We start from the raw sequence: 21,984 nt of genomic DNA, 5'->3' as shown, positions 1-21,984 counted from the left end.
GACATAATCTTTTCTTTCTGTCCACAATACTTCAGTCAACCCTCTTCTCTGAATGAGTGAATAAATCAAAAACAGCCGGACTTGAGGTTCAAAATACACTTTTACCTTTTTAAAAGGGCCCTGAGTCCTAACTTAAGGGTACAAGTGTATATACCAATGCATTCAAAACAAAGATTAAATGTAAAAACGAAGCACTTGCATAACAATAACTGAAAATGGCCTATCAAAATTAACATTTAAACTTTCATGAACAGGTCATCTCTTTAGAACATGTTTGTGGTAGTTTGACTGACAAAATTGACAACATAATTGTTCTAACCTATTGTATTGAGTAACCACGTTCAGTCTGAATATTATAATTCATGCAAATAATTTTCAGATCCTTTGTAGTTCAACTGAAAAGATTGAAGTGTTCTGAAATCTGGATTGTATATCATCTGCAGACTAGAGCAGGGGTTTTCATAATTTCTGATGCCAAGTGATTCCTAAATTATCCCTGTCAAAGTGATGTATATTTTCATGTATAAGGAAATGTTATTGCTGTACTAAAGCAAAAGCAACTTATACAAATATTATTTACAGTATTTACTTTGAATTAGGTTCAGAACTTTTTTTTCAAACCTGGACTGTGAGTAAAATAAAATTTATCATTTCTGACCAATCTTTAGAAATCATAAAAAATTTATTACAAATCAAATATATATATATATATGATTAATTGTTAAATATTTCTAAATTTGTTAACTTTAGACTGCCATAAAATAAATTTTGTTTTAAAAAAATGTGTCAAAAACAGGTCATCTGTCTCAGTTCGAAAACCTCTGGACTAGACAGCCTGATTGTCTCAGTTTCCCGAACAAGAATCCACAGGAAGAATTAAAATTTGGCGCTTTCTTTTGGCAGTGGAGGACATGCATTAGCAGAGGCAGTATCTCTCTGCAGCCTAAGCTTTTATAATTTGGGACTGAGTCAAGATTGGGTAATGTAACAAAACAAGGTGCCACAAAGGCTATATTGACAGTACTCTGCAAATGGAGGCCAGAAATAAAAATATATAATTACATTAGGCAAATCATGGATGCTCCGATACCAGTCTCTTGTTCATATCTCATTTGTTCTGTATAATAACAATAACTTAGTTCTATATATCATTATGAGTCCTTCGTGTGAGATATCTTCTTCCAAAGTAGAGTTTTGAGGTTGTTGAGAATCAAGGAATGTTCCATTTCCATCTGTTCGCTTGCGCCTTTGAGAGCAATGCAGGCATACAACTGTTTGTCCAGTTCATCTTTAATGTCTGATGGTGCACCATACAGAAGATAGTCCTTCAGTGTGCTACACACTTTTGCCAGATTAGGCTGTGTGACCTCCGTAGTGCAGCGGTGCTTTGTGAGATCACAGGAAGTGAGGCAGTCCCGTCCATACATACAGTCACTGTCCTCTTCACACCTCTTTTCACGCATCACTTTCTGGAAAGCAACTTCGGGAACAATACGCCTTGCATCTACCACCTTTATATCATGGCGCTCTGTGTAACCAAACCCTGTAGCACTTACATCGCACATGAGGAAACTTCCAAATGTGCCGTGGAAGAGATCTTCAACGAGCTCAAACAGACCAATGGCTATCTTAGCCTTGCGAGGCCATGATGGGGCAGCCCACTGGTCGATACTCCGTCGCAGACTAGCTGGCATCCACAGCTCTACCATCCATGGAAGGCTGATGCCATAGAGTGGTACGTAAGGCACCTTCTCCATCACATACAAGTCCCCACAGAAGCCCAGCAGTCTGGGAGTGTGCTCTCGCTCCTGTAGCACTATGGAGAGCAGGAAATCATTCAGCTGCAATAAAGCCCAAGCTGAATGTGCTTCTGACAGGGAGATCTGTCCATCCCTGTTGCTGTCTGCAACTCCAAGTACAAGGGTAACCAAATCTGCTAAGTTGGCTTGGTCTCCTGCTTTTGCCTGCAAGGGGAAAAGGTGCCATTGTAATGAATTAATAATAGTTGAAGATATGTCTTAGTATACAAGTTCTTCCAGTCTATGAAAATAACTTTCTTCATGCCTAGTTCATGGAGAATAGATAATGCATGTTTTACATAAATTTAAAGGTTAAAAAAGGGTTAAAACTGTAAACAAATTATTTTCAACCACTTCAGACCTTCAGCTCACATACATACACAAGTGCAGATGTTTTAACATTTTTTAATTAAAATGATTAAAAATTCAAATATTTTATTTAATACTACTAATGTTTTTATTTTATATTATTATTATTATTATTTATAATATTAATGTCTCAAACAAATATTTACTAGACAAAAATGTGCTAGCCCACCTGTAGCCCCCCACAAACAGAGAATATTTCAGCATAGGAAAAGCAGATGATTTAATAATTATATTTAATAGAATACATTTGCATGATCATCACAGCCCCAAAGATTTGCAGTATGCCACAGAATATGTTTAAACATTCCTGCAGCCTAATAGATTATTAAAATTACAAAGTTATAACAAAATCTGCCAGGAGCTGGTCTGAGCAAACTCAGGTCTTATTCTGCTGGATCTATCTACAGCTTTTGACAATGTCAATCATCTGATCCTCCTGCTGCCCTCTCATCACTGAGCATCACAGGGATTCAACTTCACTGTTTGAATCCTATCTAACTAGTATGTATTTCAGGGTGGCTTGGTGGACGGGAAGTATCCAAAGCACATCAGCTGGTCACTGGCATTCCTCAGGGGTCCGTTCTTGGTCCCCCTCCTCTTCTTCTTAAACACTACATCACTGGGACCCATCATACATGTCTTCTCAGCATACCATTGCTATGCTGATGACACAAAGCTCTATCTCTCCTTCCAACCAGATGATCCAACAGTAGCAGCACGGATCTCAGGCTGCTTGGCGGACATCTTGGCATGGATGAAAGAAATTAGCCTACAGCTCAACCAGGCAAAGACTGTGCTTCTTGTTATCCCTGGCATTCCGACTCTACAGTTTGATTTCAACATCCAGCTATGTTCAATTACCCCATCAACTTCGGTCAGAAATCTTGGTGTAATCTTTGATGACCAGCTGACCTTCAAAGACCACATTCCAAAGATTGCTCGATCTTGCAGGTTTGAATTGCACAACACCAGAAAGATCAGGCCCTTTCTAACAGAGCATGCTGCACAATTTATTGTCCAGGCCCTTTTCATTTCTAGGCTGGACTACTGCAATGCTCTTCTGGCTGGACTTCCATCAAGTACAATCAAACCTCTACAAATGATTCAGAAGGCAGCAGCATGACTGGTCTTCAACAAGCCCAAAAGAGCCCATGTTACACCTCTCCATATCTCCTTGCACTGGCTACCGGTTGCGGCTCGCATTAAGTTTAAAACATCGATGCTTGCATAGAACAACCAGAGGCTCAGCACCCACCTACTTCAACTTACTATTATGAATTTACATCCCCTCCAGATTTCTGAGATCTACAAGTGAGCGACGCCTCGTGGTACCATCATAGAGGCTCAAAATTACTTTCCAGAACATTCTCGTTCACCATTCCTGGCTGGTGAAATGATCATCCCACTCCACCCGGAGTGCTGAATCCCTGACAATTTTCAACCGACAAATGAAAACTCATCACTTTCAACACTACTTGACTTCATCCTAAATTTATTTAAAAATTTATAATAATAATATTTGTCTTTCTCTGTATTTATTCCTTCCCTTTCTAGTTTGTACTTATTTGGAAGTTGAACAATGCCTGAAACTTGGTATTACGAGCATGTCCTGTGTCTGTTTGACTGTTAAGAATAATCCCTTTATGTATTCCCCAATTGTAAGTCGCTTTGGATAAAAGCATCTGAAAAATTACTAAATATTAATGTAAATGTTAAAAGCACCGTTTTTAAAAGCATATAACATTAAAGCAATATTGTATTTCAGTACAGCATGGGATTTGAGACCTTTAGATGGTTGAAAACCATCTCTTTGAACTTCTCCATTGATGTCCCTTTGGTTGGCCTGTTAAATGAGGCGTATTCTTTTCGGGGCTCCAGTTCTGTACCCAAATCGTAATGAGGGTCCTCCTCCATCTGGCACTTTATGATTCCTTCCATATCCCCCCAACTGCCAGAATATACCTAAACAAAGAAAGTAGCAAGAAAGAGAGAGCGGATGTATTTTATTCATCCTTACTCTCATGATACTGTGCATGCAAATAAATGTATGTGCAGACCCAGATAATCAAAAGCATGGTTCAGTAGACAACATTTTTTAAAAGATCAAACAAGTATTACAGTGTTATATTAAGAAGCAACAACAATCTGCTGTGTCTGACCTGATTGCCGGGTTTGGCAGATAGACACTTTCCCAAATAAAGAGTGTCCTTCTCACACAAGCTGCTGCAGGCTGAACCATCGATCACCCCCTTCTGGTATTTATCGCACTGGAAGACATGAAGACACACATACATCCGAATCTACGCTGCATTATCCCTTTTTATTCCACAACACAGTACTCCCCAAAGATTGCCTGATCCATTTCTTTAGCAAGTGTCTCTTTCGTAATCACTCTCCTCTAGATGGCTCCCTTTAGTAAATAATGTGTGCAAAGAGGATTCAACAGCTGTAGAGGTGCACCCAGTAATTTTGTTTCCTCTTTAAAAATCAAATATACTGTATATATACACAGCATCGAATCAGCATTAAAATGTTGTGCTATTTTGTTCAACAATTACTTAACATCTAGCTAAGAACTTAAAACTCACAATAGAGTTCTTGCACTCATGTCCACGGCACAACTCTGTGTATGAAGAGTATTCCACATACACTACCCAGCTTCCCACGAAAACAGCCAACCAGGAAAAAAACAGGTACTTCATGTGTAGGTAGGAGAACCGGGCCTGTGCACAAACAAAGAGACAATGTAACCATGCAGAAAAATGCATTCCTTTTACAAAATATCTCCAAATATTAACTGAAAAACCTAAAAAGGTTTTGTTGATATTCATATTGGTATAATATTTCATTATTAAACGATTTATAATAGATGCTGAAAACTTTGACAGTTACAGACTATGCAGTGAAGGTTTGATTTTAGTACTACACTCTTTAAAATAAAGGTGCTTCACAATGCCATAGAATAACCTTTTTGTCTAAATGGTTCCATAAAGAACCATTAACATAAGAGATGGTTCTTTAAAGAACCTTTGACTGAATGGTTCTTTATGGAACCAAAAATGGTTCCTCTATGGTTTTGCTGTGAAGAACCTTTTAAGCACCTTTATTTTTTTTAAGAGTGTAGGCAAATTTGAAGATGCTAATGTGTGCTGATTATGTGCCGATACAGTTTGCTGGAGGTTCTTCTGCGATGGTGGCAATAAGGGGCAGGACTGCTAAAAACCAGATGAAAGCAACATAGCTTAGTGAAAAGACGTTTCAAAAATCTAGTTTTAAGTTCCACATGTTCAGTACAGTTTCTGTAAGAATTTTTTGTATTAATCATAGCTTTCTATTTCAGCACAATGCTAAACTGTATGCATTGATTACTTGCGTAACTGAACAATATCATTTATTTAATAGATTTAACCTATGAGGTACTAAACCCAGGAAAATTCTATCATCTTTTATTTATGTGTGACCTTTTAAAGCCCAGAAGAGTAGGAAACTATCATCTTGACAGCCACACAGGATGTGATCCACTATAAATATCCCCCTCAGTATTTGAAATATAATTTTCTTCTGATTTTTAAAACACAACAATTTATCACAAACTTATGATGCAAAATAATATAAATAAATAAATAAATAAATAAATATATATATAAATAAATAAATAAATATATATATATATATATATATATATATATATATATATATATATATATATATATATATTTTTTTTTTTTTTTTTTTTTTTTTTTTTTAATCCTGACCATTTTGCTTCAGTGGTTGAGTCTTTTTCATTTTTGTATTAATTTTTTCCTGTTGGCAGAACTTCCTCTGGACATTAGAATCAAAGCCGTCTAATGCATGTTACAGCTTCATCTTCAAAATAATTGCAAATTTTAAAAGAGATGTACCGTCAGGACTTAGAAAGAGATTCCAAATGAGGTCCTGGAGTCAAAGCTCGCCTGAAACTACAAGCAAACATTTGCGTGAGCGGGGTAGCACACTGACAGCTAATTTCAGCAACACTGAAATCCCTCTGTAGTCTCACTTTTCCTCGTCTGCCAAATCGGAGCTAATAGAACTTCTCCTCCTGTGATGAGGAGGAGGAATGGGCCTTTTAGCTGAGCCTGATAGCCTGCAGTAGCTCCATGAGAAACACTGTAGATCTGGTGTCTATTGTTTTGTGTTTTAGGAAGCACTTTGTGTATAGCAGTTGTTTGCCGAGCACTTTATCACCTGTATTCAGAGTTTAAGTTGATCATCATGCAAACACCTTCACCCAGGTCAACAAGAGCAAAAACAAACAACTAAGGAAGAAGACGGCAATGTGTCGTGCTAATATGACAGATGAAAAGAACATCTCCACTAACAGAACTGAAAAATAGAGCTACAGTAATATGACTGGATTACCATGGATTTTAAATCAGATAAATAAGAAAGTGCAATTCCCACATTAAAGCCGAATAATGAAGGCCATGAGGTGATGTAAAATATAGTGACTATTTATGACTGTTATTTAGTTGGAACTGGAAAACACAGTTTCTCAGTGCAAAGCAAACCTCAGAGGAACAGTTTGCTGAACTTTGCTCGGCTCAGTGCAAACAGCTATACTGCTTGTAAAATTTATAAGAAATGCTAAATTATTAATCGCAGCAATTGCAGCCATATATCTCTTTATTAATGTAGCTAGTGTTTAACCATTGTGTGTATGATAGACCTAACCAGCACAGTACAATCATTAAGTAGAGAGAGGTCACATGATGGTATAGATATTAATATACTGTACGAGTTTTTAGGTTCAGTCTCAAGTTCAGATGTTCTCCTGGTGATCTGTACATATAACTTTTATCTTCTTTTTCAACGAATTCATTTATTATTTATTCTGTGCTTGAGTGCGAATGAGGTCAACATTGCTAAATGTGTTTGCAGACCCACTTTATATGAGCAGGCATTAACTACTATGTACTTATATAAACAGTAAGTCAAATGTACTTATTGTGTTTATATTGTATTGCAAAACATGGTAGCACTTTATTTTACTGTCCTGTTCCTTATGTACATACTACATACTTATTATAGTAATTACAATAACTAGGTAATAACTAGGTACTAACCCTGAACCTACCCCTAAACCTAACCCTAAACCTAACCCTATCCCATGTAGTTACCTTGTGTTACAGTACTTTCTTTGGTAGGTATACAGTAAGGATATGTAAGTACACATACAGTAATATAAAGTGCTACCCAAAATGCTTTTGCTGCTATCGAGGTGGGATACAGGGAGGGTTAGAAACAGGTTTGGTGGTATGGGTAGGTTTAAGTGTGGGTTACAGGGGTCATATGATTAGATTTATATGTTTCCTTTCTCTTTGGAGAGTTAAAAGCTTTTGGTGCATAAAGAAGATCTGTAAAGTTGCAAAGACTAAAGTCTCAAATCCAAAGAGATATTCTTTATAAAAGTTAAGAGTCAACTATGCCTACCTAAAACAGCTCGTTCTTACACACCCCTACATGTCTTCGTCAGGATGTGGGAAGATTTGCATAATGCCGTCCAAATGTTCATGCAAGAAACAAGGGGTAACTTTCATTCTCGCTGTTGCAGCTGCAACTACTTTGTTTGACCTTCCAAAAGAGGACACAACTAGAAATCGGTGGTTAAGTTGTATGTACAACACTGTCCCAGAACAGTTCAACCCAAATATTCCATAATGCCAGTGTCAGTTTCTATAAAGTGGTGCAATTCCAACTTTGCAAGGACAGTCTGGCACTTCTGGAAATACGTTGTCATATTTAAAGAATTTGCCACTGATGATTAAAACTCAATTATTGATTGGTTTTATTTTTAAGCAGCGCAATATGCAACACAATGTGTAAAAAGACATTATAAGTCATTATAATCATGCAAGAAATGCCTAGTTTATAATGGGTTTTATTGTTTTTGTCTTGTCATGCAGGGATACGGCAACACAGTATTGTAAGGGGCATAACATTTACGTCACACGCTTGAGGATTTCGGCCAATCACATCACACTGGATAGCTGGCCAGTCAGCATACACCTCGCTTTTCAGAATGATGAGCTTTGTAAAATTGTACGCGTTTCAGCAAGGCGGGGAAAAGTACATTCTGTGGAAAATAATGTGCTTTTTGAACCTTGAACGGCAAAAACGGCAAAAAAATTGCATTACAAATACACAAAATAATGTTCTTTTTAGCAACAATGTCATATGGCTCCTTTAAAGTGTAAGGGATGGGTCAACATTGTAATTGAATTTATGATTACAGATGTAATTACATACAGGTATTATTTCATATAAGAGCATTGTAAAACATTTATGCACCCAATAAGTGCATTATATCAACTCATTAATTTAAATGTAAGTAGTACATACATAGTTAAGGCTACCTAATATAAAGTGGAACCATGTTTGCTTACTTCACTTAAATCTATATATCACTGTGCTGGTGAGGTACTTTGTGTGTAAACACTGAATTGCAAAATTGTATTAGACCAATAAATCATCATTTCAAAATGGCCAAGAATTGCATTAGCTAATAACTTAGCTGACTGACATAAATAAATAAAAATAGCACACTGTTTGTGTCAGATCAGCTTGATCTAATCATATTTTCTGTTCTAAGTATATTTATTGATTTTTTTTGTCATAAATTCTGTTAAGATGTTTATATAATCATTGATTATATTATAGTGTAAAATAACCCACATGCAAAGCTATCAAATAATAAATACATACAACATTTATGTATTTATTTATACTTTTTACAGCAAGCGAGAGTGAGATTGTAGTGATTATATATAATAGAGGCACACAGTTGATGATGGTTAATGATGCTCCCATTTGCCCTGCAATCTTTAATTGCTCTAGAGTGAATGATCTCATACCATATCAGTAATAGTTGCCAATTATGCATAGTGCAAGAGCTTAGCCGACAAATAACAGACCTCATGGAGCCTCTTATTCTCTCTTTTAGTGATGATGAGACATGAGTTTGACAGTGATGGACTTTCCTTTTCTTTTCAGTCAATATTGCTTATGGCACAGTATACGAGCTCTCCAGTTTCTCTCTTGCACTGACATTTTATCTCAGAGAACATCCAAATTTCTAACTAACAGTAAGCCTCTTTTAATCAGCCTCCTATTTCATGGTACAAGCCTGAGTAAGATTTAATCTGCCCTCTATTTTGATCAAGTAAATCCAGTTATTTTCAGAGCCTGGAGACGTACAAACACCAATATCCTACCCCGAGCTGATCTAAACCAATAACCAAAATGCCAATAATATAAAGTAGATTGATTTCAAGTCCCGACTGGCTGGACCAAACCTCAATCTCTGAACTGCCCCTCTAGCTTCCAATTGAAATTTTGGTCAGGTCCAGAGAGTCTAGTGTGGCTACAGCCCGCAGAACTGAGATGATCTGTGTTTTTTTTTTTTACTACTCATTTTGAAATGAGGTCCTTAGTCCCCCTATCATTGGTCTTATCCGTTAGTCTGCCTCTAATTTAATCTGATACCTCTCTCTCTTACACTGTCTCTTTCTTCAGTGGCTCCCCTTAATGACAGGCCATCACTCCCTCTTCGCTTCAGGCACTCAGCGAGATGCAATTCTGCCATTTCCATCTGAGAATCCATCTTACTCTACTCTTTAAATCTCATGCCCTTCAGGGTCTCTCCCCCCTCACCACCATCTCAAACTCACTGCCTCACTAAGCCAGGATGACAGGCATTAGAGAGTTGTGGCAGGTCAGCGTCCTGTACAGCCTTTCATACCTTGCAAGGCCCAGAGGAGCTGTCACCATGGCAATCGCCTGACAGAATGCTCAGTTTTGTAGGCAGCCAGTCTTCCCCAACCCCAAAGTCAAGGTTTGGGAGAAGAGGTTCATTCATCATTCATCAATCATTCATTCCTGCTTTCACAGTCTCTCATCACTGAATTCCTCACACTGCCATCCTCTTCTTCTTATTTGGCTGATGTCTGTTGGCTTAAAAGTTTAAAACGATTTAAAAGCTTTACAATTCTTATAATTTGATTTCAAATAAAGAATCTTTAATCTACGTAACAGTATTACTTATTACTTAGTATTATACTTATATGGAAATATGTATATACTATGTGTGTGTGTGCGAAACATATGAATATAAATATATTATATACATATTTTCAATTAAAATATAATACAACTTCTCAAATTTTCTATATTATTTCATTATTACTGAATGGATATCTGTATTGATTAGTAATAAAATAATAAATAATTATTAATATTTCTCAAGGTTGAAGCATCAGTTATTTAAAGGGATAGATCACTCAAAAACAATTACGCTAAATGCCGAAGAACAAAAATCATGCAGGTTTAGAACGTCTTGAGGATGAGTAATTGCTGACAGCATTTTCATTTTGGGGTGAAGTAAACCTTTAAGAATCTTCCATTGAGAGAAAAAAAAAGCAATAGTAAGCCACACCTCTACATGGTAGTACCCCAATATCAAATTCCAAAAAATTAAATTCAGCCTCAAAAGGCACCACTTCCTCAGAATGACCCATTTCTCTTCAGTACGATTCACAAAACTCAGCTGCAGCTGCAGGTAATTCGTTTAATGTCTCCAGTTAGCGCTATGCATATTTCTGATCTTCTCACATGCTCATTATGTTCTCACATACTGCTGTAAACTGCGAATACACTCACATCTTGTATAATGAGAAAAGAGCTAAGAAAGCCTGACAAAGACTTCCCAAAGATAACGAGAGCAGAGATGATCAAATCAGTCAGTCCACAAACATAATTAAAACAGTTAATCCGATCAAGTCTTATCTTCCAGGAATACATAACCTTGTTGCTATGGAAAACAAGATTTACCCATTATGCCCTGGAAAAACTTGGTAAAATGTACCCGAAATCAAGTTAAACGGTTATTTGTATTTTTTTTTTTCAGCGAGACAACACAAATAACGTTCTGCTTCTTGCGTATCAAGCAGTAGCTCATATATCAAACAGAGGGAGTTTGATATATAGCTTCTTAGTTTGCCACTCGGGATGATGGGTCTCCCCCTTGTGACAGGAAGTGTTTCCATGGCAGCACTTTGAATTAACAGAGGATCGCTGTGTCAGAAAGCTCTTGTAGTTTAGTAGACTGAGATCATGCTGGTCAGTGGACACATGTCTGTATGTGTCAAACAGTATTTGGATGCTCTGCTGCTGTGAACTCACAGGCGATGTGGCGGAGACGGTGTGAAAAATTCAGCAGCGGCCCCCACATCACTCTCAGCTCTCAGGCGAACTGAAGACTGTGTGGAATTCCAATCACAAGACGGAGAGAAAAGTCCACATAAGGCTCTGAACAACATGAGTCTGTGGCTCAGCCTTTTATGGGGGAGTAGATACGGCATAGAGGCGCAAACATTTTATTATGCATGTGTGGAGGATGAGAGCCACGTTAGGACCAATGCACTTCATTACAACTTCCATTTAATACTTTGGAGAGCTCTGTTATTATAAGTATTGGCTTTAAGAACATGGTCCTGTCTATCGGCACTTTGAGGTACACTAAGAGCCTTAATTAGATCGCTAATTGATGATGTGTTAGTACATCGTCACTGAAATGGGTAAATGGTAAATAAGAGTGTCCAAATAAAAAAAAGGAAATATCTATTCTATAAATGCACTTTTTGTATTGATGTTTTGTTACAATTTATTGATTAATGTAGTGTAACCATCTTGAACACATAAAAAATATATTTTGAATTTTTTTACATTTAATCTTTACAATAAAAAGCATCTTTACAAGATTATGAATCAATGAATAAATATTATTACATTTTTGTATATTTGCATCATGTGAAATTTTAGAAACAGAGCAAATTTTTTCATGTCATTAATAGTTTATCAGTTTTTTTTTAAAGACTGACTAATCTAATCTTGACATACAGTCATGAGGGTCTGCAGACAATCTCCCTATATCTTTTCCTTTTTCTTTTTTTTTTTTGCACCACAAATTTAATGTCAACACATGACTTTGTTGCTCATACCAAGATTTTGAGAAGCAGTTAGCAAAGTAGATTTTTTTATATATATAAGATTACACCAACTAACTCAGTATACATGTAACATTTTTCATATCTATTTTTTTAAATGCATGTTTAATCATAATGTCATGTCTCAATCTGACAGGGTGAAACAGCCGACTTTTCTCTAGTGATCTATGCTGAACATCTTCAATCATTTAGTATTGCCCTTCCTTACAACTGACTGCAGGCTTGAATTCAGATCTGTCATCTAATCAACAAACAATATATATATATATATATATATATATATATTATTTTCTGATAATATTTTTTACCCGGATGTACATCACGATATAGAAGCAAATATTTGTTGATACTTTCCATTTCTACTTTGCAACTTTTTTGTCTTGCTTCAATAATTTCATTCTCAATATTCCATTTTTATAACAGTTTCTGAATATCAATTTTTGATTAAAAAAAAAAAACAACAATAAAAAAAAACTATCATGAAATGTCTTTTTAATTTAGAATTTGTATAAATGTGTATTTAAAGTTAAACTCTATAATGGTGGATTTGTTTCTTACAAACATGCATCTTTTCACTTCTCAAGATGTTCATTTAGTATTGTGGATTGCTTGTGGATTATTGTGATGATTATAATCAGCTGTTTGAACTCATTCAGAAAATACAAACTTCAACTTTAAATGTACAACTAAAAGCTTACTGTCTGTTTCTTTGCTGCCCTCCCATGAGTCTGTCTTCACCTCGATATGCACTCAAGCGTGTATGCACAAAAGTCTGTTTAAACCAGTAAGTACTCCAATCGTTTGGCTCACTGAGACATGCTGTAATGCTCATTGCCAAAATGCATTGTATTCCAGATCGATCCTCTTGTAACAAATGTATCCCTGCTCCATTACAAGTGCAGCACTTCGCAAACAAAGCAACCCCACACCTGACCTTTTCAGTCAATGCAGAGAGACATTCATTTCAACTCAGCTAATGTGGCATGTTCATCCTAAGGCCAACATCAGCCATCACCAAAGGGAGAGCCAAACAGAAGTAGGTAATGAGAGGTTATTGATTGAGGCTTTGTGTCTGCTTTTCATTAGTGGCTGAGTGAGTGAAGACCAGTGGCTGTGGAAAAGGTGGGCAGAGACAGTGGTATCCCAATGACCCTCAAAGGCTTTCATCTAACGTTTTAATCAGAACTGTTCTACAGACATGCAGGGTAAGTCTACATCTTCAAAGAACCACTGCTATTCTCAAAGCTACATTCAACCCACTGCTGACCAGCCTGAGAATAAGTGAATCAGGGTCTTAGAATGTTAGTCAGGTTTTTTGGGGGGATTTTGCTGTCCGATATAGTTGCACTATCAGTCAAAAACAGTCCTTTGCAAGGCGTGCATCACATTGTGACAGGACAAAAGTACTGAAATGCTAAACAAACGGTAAAGGGATGCAGTTTTTTTTAAGTGTGTTTTAAAAATATATATATATATCAGTTTATACATATCAAAATCTTTTTTTTTTTTTTTTTTTGGCTTTGCTGTGTTCTCTTAATATTACTTTTTTACATCCTATGGGACCATTACAATTTAGTCAGAGAAGACAAAGGAGCAAATGCTACAGACAATCAGAGCACTCGAAATATATTTTTTTGCTATTATTTCTATATAATAGACAGTACTGTTAAAAAGTTTGGGTCTGATTAAAAAAATAAAAATAGTTTCTAATAGGTCTCTAATGCTCATTGAAGCTGCATTTATTTGATCAAAAATTCAGTTTTTTTGTGAAATATTATTACAATAAAAAATATATATTTTCTATTTTAGCATATTTTAAATGTAATTTATTCTTGCCATGACAAAGCTGAATTTTCAGCAGCCATTACTTGAGTCTTCAGGGTAACACAATCCTTCAGAAATCATTCTAATGTGATTTAGGTCAATTTAATGCATCGTTATTAAATAAAATAATTGATATTTGCAAAATTAGTAAAAAAGTCAATAATATTAAAAAAAAAAGTTTAGTTTGGGAACCAATTTTCATGAATTCTAATAAGTAACTAGATAATAGTAAGAATTGGTCCCTAAACTAAAGTGTTACTAAAAAAAATGAAAAAATACAATTTACCCTGGTTCTCTGTGACTGGGCAGGTCAGGTTTCTGAATACCAAAAAGTCACCACTGACATGCAAATGTGGACAGTTATATGTCATAATATATTTATCTAGCTAATTTATTAAAGTTACAAGCCATTCTTGCAGTTTAGATTCAATAGATGGTCTATTTCTAGCGGGATGAGACGTTTTGAGTTCTGCAAGATCAAGATAAATGTATGATATCTGAAGGGCCCCTTTAAACAATTTACCATTTACCAAAACGTATCACAAAACTGAAGTAAATGGATCCGCTATCACTTGTTTTCTTGAATCATCTGAATAAGCAATAAACCATTTTGTTTCTGGAATATGACTGAAGATTAATCTGCCAAAGGCTGAAATGTAAATGTGAACGTAAAAGATTACACTGTCTCCCCTAAGGGTTTGACAGCTTGTTTGGTTTGACAGCAGTGTCTCTATTCTGTAGGAGATGAACCACAGAGGGGCCAACACTTGATAGGTCCTCAGAAGCTTACAATGTTATCAACCTCCTAGTGCAAACAGCTTCAAGCATTACTCTTTACTCTCCAAAAGCCTATGATTTCAGGTACTCTGCAAAAATGTTCCATATATAATAAGGGCATGTCTGTTGCTTTTAATCCTCAAGCCCCTCAGTGGCTTGTGCGAGATGATAGGACGGAAGAAGCGGATCAAGTGGGGGAGAATTTTTGCACTGACACTTGTTTTCATAGCTTGCTCTCGACTCATCCATAATTCATGATCATAAAGCGATTTCTTGCTGCCTTCTCCCTAATGCCCCCCTCCCCTTCAGACCAATGAATGACGGGTAGATGGAGAAAGCACCAAAAAGAGCAGGGAAAAGTGACAAAGACAGACCGAGAGTGAGAGAAAGATGGCTGCTGTCATGCATGAACTCAAAAACAAAAAGGCTTTTTAATGACCTGAAATGTAGAGAAAACATTTACATGAAAATTCTCTCTCTAAAGGAAATATTTGGTATGAAGAACAAGAAAAGGCTTCTCTGGTGCATTCTGGGTGTGATGGGAGATAGTGTTAGTTCCTGCTCTGTTTCTCTCTCTTCCTCCCTCTGTTTCTCTGCTCCCAAGAGGCAGCGTTCTGATGGAAGCAGACGTCACACAGGCACTGCAGGTCTAATTTGACTCATCTCTGTGAGAACAACCAGCAATCAGGAACCCCATCCCGTTTCTCTCACTCCTGTTGCCCCACGGGACACATTCATCTACACACTGACTCAACACTGCAATGGTCCAAAATGTTTACATCAACCTAAAGCTGGGACTGGGTGGAAAAAGTATAGTTCAACACGAATTAGCATGAAAAAAAACCCCACATGATTAATGTGCAATGACGATCAGTTGCTCCTTGTTCCACCGCGCAGTGATGTGTGACTCCAAAAGCAACAAATAATCTAGACATAGAAATATTTTGTTCACTGTATCACAAGCTGTCGTTTCAAAGCAGCTGCTCTTTTACGAGATGGAAAAACCTACGTCACGAATGTTTCTACTGTTTTTTTATTTTTCACATAGTGTTTCCACACAGGGATCAGATTAAATACATTTTAAATCCTAATAATTATCAAACATGCTTGAAATTGTCAGAAATGTTTTGTTGTGTTTTCTCCCATGTGCTCCCTGTGACCCAGTTTTTTCCCTCTTGTTGATATGTCTTTGAATTCACCTTTGTCTTGTAATTACCCTTCGTTAAGCCCTGTATTTTAAGTGTTGTCTGTCCCGTGTTTCCTTTTCTGATGTTAAACGTCATTCTGTACCTGAATTTCTCTCGGTGTGGTACTATGTGTGTCTCCTGTCTGCCCTGTGTTTCCTGCAGTTTTGGTTCATTAAAGACTGTGACCTGTGACAGAACCGGACAACACCGGACCTACAAAAAAAGCAAAAGTGTGAAAAGAAAAGTGTTTTTTTCCCCATGAATCCCCTCGCCGCTTTGTTCACCTCCCTAGTCTGTAAGCACCTGCCTTTCTTGGGAGTATGCTGTTGAGTTTGTGGTTTCAATGTCGTACAATGATGCTGAACTCACTGTTCTGGATCGGGGCTAATTACCACCACCCCATCATGTCTGGAGAGCGTCTATCCCTGATCTAGAGCACAGCCAGACCCAGAGCAAAGCCCACCAATGACAGAGAGCACAAACCCGCCACAACCGTTGAGCTATTGCCAAACGGAGCGATATAGCTGAGGATCGCCACGGAGCCGGAGCTGCAAGTAACGACAGACCAAACTCCGCCTCGACCCTTCGACCCAGCGGCTCCACCCTGGCACCTAGCTCCCTCTTCTCTGCTGTGACCCAACAGTTGACTGGCTCCACCGGGATCCCTCGTCCCTCTGGCTCTGCCTTGGTTCGTCTGCCATGTGCTCCCCGTGACCCAGTTTTTTCCCCATAGGTGCTTTGTCTTTAAATTCACCAGTGTCTTGTAATTAACCCTTGTTATGCCCTGTATTTAAAGTGTTATCTGTCCCATGATTCCTTTTCTGACATTAAACGTCATTCTGCACCTGAATGTCTTTCCTTGTGGTACTACTGCCCAACACAGCAGACCTGTGACAGAAAAAAACATGAGATGACATATATATATATATATATATATATATATATATATATATATATATATATATATATATTAGAATAATATTTTTAATGTGTATGTAATATATTTATATATGTCAATTAATTAAAAAATATATTTTAAATATAAGGAAAAATGCAATTGGATAAGTATTAACTTACTTTTCAGAGAGATTTAGACAACTGGACTCAGGTGAAATATATTGTACATTGTACATCATCTTAATGATCAATAATTTTTTATTTAATACCCTAAAATAATTCACCACCATAATATATTATGCACTCAAACTGTCTTCCTGCTGTCCTCGTAATATATATTTGATATTTTTAAACATAACCTCATTTAGCATGTGACACAGTTCCTCTAGGTTGGACTGGAAGCAAAGAGGACCAACCTGACACTCATAGTAAATAGGAGACCTGTTTTTTTATTCCCAAAAGAACAAATTAGAGGAGAATGGTCGTCTGACTTACAGAACCCTAAATGGTGCTGAAATATGGCAAAAAAGAGGACAAGGTTTCTTGTTTACGACAAAACAGGTGAATACCTGTAGGATAAACTCTAAAAAACAGTGTACACAGAAACTAAGCAGGCACATATTGTATGTAAATAGGCACTCTGGAGGCCATGACATTTTAAGGTTCTTTTCTGATGCACTAAAATGCTTTTTTAAAAGCATCCATGATCTTGTTTCATCAAATGATTTCTAGATGTAGCATTCCTCTGCTCATACCACATCATGATATCATTCGGTTTTATCCAAAATAATAGAACTGAGTCATACTGAGTCAGCCAAATAAGAAACATGATGGACATATCTTGAAGCATTTCTTTTATGTTGCTTGATAAAACCAAATCAATGCTTGCAATGCACGGAACTGCAATGCTGTATATTTGGATTCTTATGATTAACACCAAAACAGCTGATTCTTTGTCATACACTTGCATATGAAAAGTGTAATGAAACTAATCCAGGGTGAGAATTGGGTGAAGAAACGTATCTTCCTACGGGACCAGAGACCAGAACTCTACAATACACTGCAGTGGGGTAACTGTGTCATTTTGTATTGGGCTGCTCATATTACTTTCCCGCTTGTCCTTGATAACTGAAAGTTTGTCTGGACTTTCTGTCTGAATGTTCCCTATGGAGTCTTTTCTGAATGTCCTCATTTCCTCATGACTGGGTGGTCACAATGATTTAGTCCCCAACCTTTGCAAAAAAAGGGTTTTAAAACCAGTCTCAAGAAAACCTGCACAATAGTAGCTTATCACAGAAGACATCTGAGTCTATGAAAAGCCTTTCCAGGAAAAGAACAGATCTATTAACAATTGTTAGTAATTAAATCTTTATAATGGTTTCATCTGTTTTTGAAAAACGTTTTATAACCATTGAGTAAAAGGCATAATATAAGTCATAAAAGCTAAAAAGCTTTTAAATATATTTTAAAATATATAAATATAAAATAAAATATATTTTAAAATTTATATTTTATTTAAATGTATAAATATATATGTTGAAAAACATTTATACTAATTCCACAAATATGGTTAAATTATCTGCTTTTTTACACAGTTATGAAGGTATTGGGCCCTCTGACATCATTTCCTGATTTATGGTTCTTTCAATGCATGTTGTTTGTACGACTTTGATTTTGTAGAAATGTATTTTTAATCACGTTTTTCTTCAATATGATATCAAGACAGTCTGTCACTGAAATATTTAATGTTATGGTCCCCCCATAATTTAAAAATGTATATATAAAAAAAAAAAAAATTATATATATATATATTTAATTATCCGATTTAATTATCGTTCTTCTAAATGTTTCTGTAACTTGAGAACACTAATAAAAAGCAAAAGCAAAGCATAAACCTGTGTTCACATATATTATATTTATCTGGGTCTTAGTCCATCTTAGTTATCTTGTGGGGACTCTGTATCTGAAATATGTGAATCATGCCTCTGACTGAGAAAAATGTAGAACAGAAAAACACACCTCCTAAACAATTACTATTGTGTCCCGAAGCATTTAGTCTCAGTAGCCTCGTGAATTTTATCAGGCAAGCTATTCTAATTCCTTCCATATAATGTATGAAAGCATAATGCTGTTTTTTTATAATAAATTCTCTGAGCGCATGACTTCTAAATAGAATGCCTCATGTAGATAAAATAAAGCATTCTATTCAGAGTTCATCCATTTAGAGAGGACAGTATAGCTCCAGAGGCCAAAGTATCACAGCAGATGCTTTGGGCAGATAAACAGATTTATAATATAATACGCCTCCTATAAAAATGAAATCTGCTCAGAGAGCATCAGGATTTAAGAGAGATGTTGTTATTTGAACTATATTTAAAATAAATAAAAGAAATGAAAGTGAAGTCTTATTCACAAAGAACAGCCATCATTGCTTCAGTCTAAAATAGTGTGGAAGGACCAGGGCAAAGCAGTGATTATCTAGATTCATTTTGCTCATAAAACGTCTCATATCTCACGTTCACTCTCTCCATCAGTCTTTCAGATGAGCAAGCACACAGCAGAGAGTAAGCCAGACTCTGGGTGAGAGGACAGTCAGAGCTGAGGAAGTCTCTAAGCTGCTGAAAGCAAGCAAGATTATGGTCTTCAGAAAATACACAAAATGCTGCCATCCTAGTCTGAATCGCTCATGCCTCACACCACAACACCGATGCCATTTTCTTTATTTTGAGGGATGTGAAAAATATTACTGTTTACCACAGGTTTCACCTTGTAGCACGAGACTTCTTCAGCTAAAGAAAAAGTGTTTATTTTACACAGACAACATGCACTGAAAAAATAAAATCTGTAAAAATTGGGCACAATGTACTATATTAATATTAAAGAATTTTCCATATATATATATTACAGGTGTTTAACCTGTATTTTGCATTTTGCACTTCATTGTGTTGTGTTTTAGAGTAAACAGAAATGTCTGTTAAAATGAATGGATAATGTCCTTTAAAAAAAATTTGCTTTTATTTATGTATTTATTCCCAAACTATCAGCTATTCACAAACTGAAGAGTGAGGAAACCAAAGAATGAGAAAGGAAAAAAACAAAAAAATAAAACATATATATTTTTTATATAAATTTATACATACATTAAAGAGTGTGTGTGTGTGTGTGTGTGTGTGTGTGTGTGTGTGTGTGTGTGTGTGTGTGTGTGTGTGTGTGTGTGTGTGTGTGTGTGTGTAAAAAATGTGTGATAAATGCAATTACCAGATTCAATTTCTTCTGATAATGTTTGTGGGTCCTGCTAATCTGTGATATTTCAAGCCTACATATCTACATGGTTTAAAAGCCTTTATACTTTGCTGCCAATAAATGATAACAAATATTCATATGAGCATAAACAGGTTGGTTTTTATGATGCAGTGAATGTGATTTTATAACATTTCATAAGTAGCCCACATGTAAAAAAAAAAAAAAAAAAAAAAAAAAACATTGTCATACATTGCATACCTTACATTTTTTTAAAAACGTTTTGTCAATTCAATATATGTGCAATTAGTGTATATTTTTTAAACCTTGTACATGTCAAGAGTGGAAATAGTAAAGGCATGAATAGCCGTCACATCCTAAAGGCATATTGGGCTCTGTGGGAACACTTCTGCAATTACACCAGTTCGCACATTCACTGCTGTTATGTATTTAAATATATCCTTTTGAATTATTCGTTTAATATTTCACATCAAAACTTTGCAGAAGCCTTATTGAAGACTCCCACAAGTAGGCTAATGTAGCAGTTCAAATAGGTTTGTTATTCTCTTGAGTTAAATACATGAGCTTGTATTGACGTTGCTCAGTATTAATAGAAGTGTAAAATGAGGTCGTCAGTCTTTGACGCACATGAACACAGCGCCCCGATGAGTTTGGGAATTCATGGTTTATATTTTACATTACATTCTTGACAGGTAAGCTAAGAGAAATGTTTTCAGCAGGACTATAAAAATGTTATACAGCAGCGCGGTTGCTACAGCAACAACTGACCCGACGATGGATAAAACGCAGCAACATCAGTTCATCCATCACATCCTTGAAATCCACCGGAGAAAAGCAACGGGTACAGTTGCAAAAATGGCATTTCGGTATTTTTTTGTAGGCTAATGCATAGGTAAAAAAAAACTAAAATGGTTGAAAAGAGCCGCTCGATGCATTCAGTCGTTGTATTAAAGCTAGTTAGACGGAGGAAAGCTTATTAAGGAAGAGATGATGCCTTCAAAAACTTCAGAGTCCAAACGGGATAACAGCTTCCCCCCTCGTCCATTCAAATCTCACACACAAATGATTCCAAATACACAGATGGCTAAAACGAAACACTTATGAACAAGTTGCACGCGATGCGTTTTCGCGTCTTACCTGGATATAAACGGGTCGCTTCAGCCAGATCCACGGTGTCAGACCTCGTGCCATGATTGAAACACCACATTTCACAGCACTAACCTACCACAAATACATCATCAGTGCACGGCGAAAGCTATTTAAAGAATGACAAAACACAAATTACAGCAAACAATGTCCTTTACCAAGCCAAGGTCTTTCTCGCCATGGGGAGAGAGGATGATGAAGAGTAGTGAGGCTCCTCAGACGCCGCACCTCGCGCGCGACGACCAACATCTGCGCTCACATCCACTGATGAGAAAGAGCACGCGCACCACACTCACGATTTACGACAAACCTGATTAACTCTGAGGAAGTTTGTGCACGTTAACAGGGCTTTGGTTCTGTTCGTGTCGGATAAGAAGGTTCAGGCAGGTGGACTTATGTTAGTGGTCAGTATTTTTCTCCAAATAAGGTCTCTGTTTATTCCACAAAAATCTCGCCTTTCTAAACATTTCACAATGAATAAACACATACACTAAACGGAACAGGCCTATAACTTACTATTAGGGTTTGCACACGCTATTAAAATTAAATCTATTAAAATTTAAAGTAACAAGTATGAATTGCCTTAAAAAATAAATAAATTATATATATATATATATATATATATATATATATATATATATATATATATAGTCAAATCATACATTTTTAGTTTTGTTCTCC

At 36.4% G+C, this 21,984-nt stretch overlaps 1 pseudogene; it reads right to left on the bottom strand.

Moving 5' to 3' along the window:
* Positions 1-81: 81 nt before the first annotated feature.
* Positions 82-21,567, bottom strand: LOC127959820 (divergent protein kinase domain 1A-like; annotated as a pseudogene).
* Positions 21,568-21,984: the final 417 nt, after the last annotated feature.

Source organism: Carassius gibelio, chromosome B6 (assembly GCF_023724105.1).
Source record: "Carassius gibelio isolate Cgi1373 ecotype wild population from Czech Republic chromosome B6, carGib1.2-hapl.c, whole genome shotgun sequence".
Taxonomy (NCBI): Eukaryota; Metazoa; Chordata; class Actinopteri; order Cypriniformes; family Cyprinidae; genus Carassius; species Carassius gibelio.
This window is presented reverse-complemented; position numbering and strand designations above follow the sequence as displayed.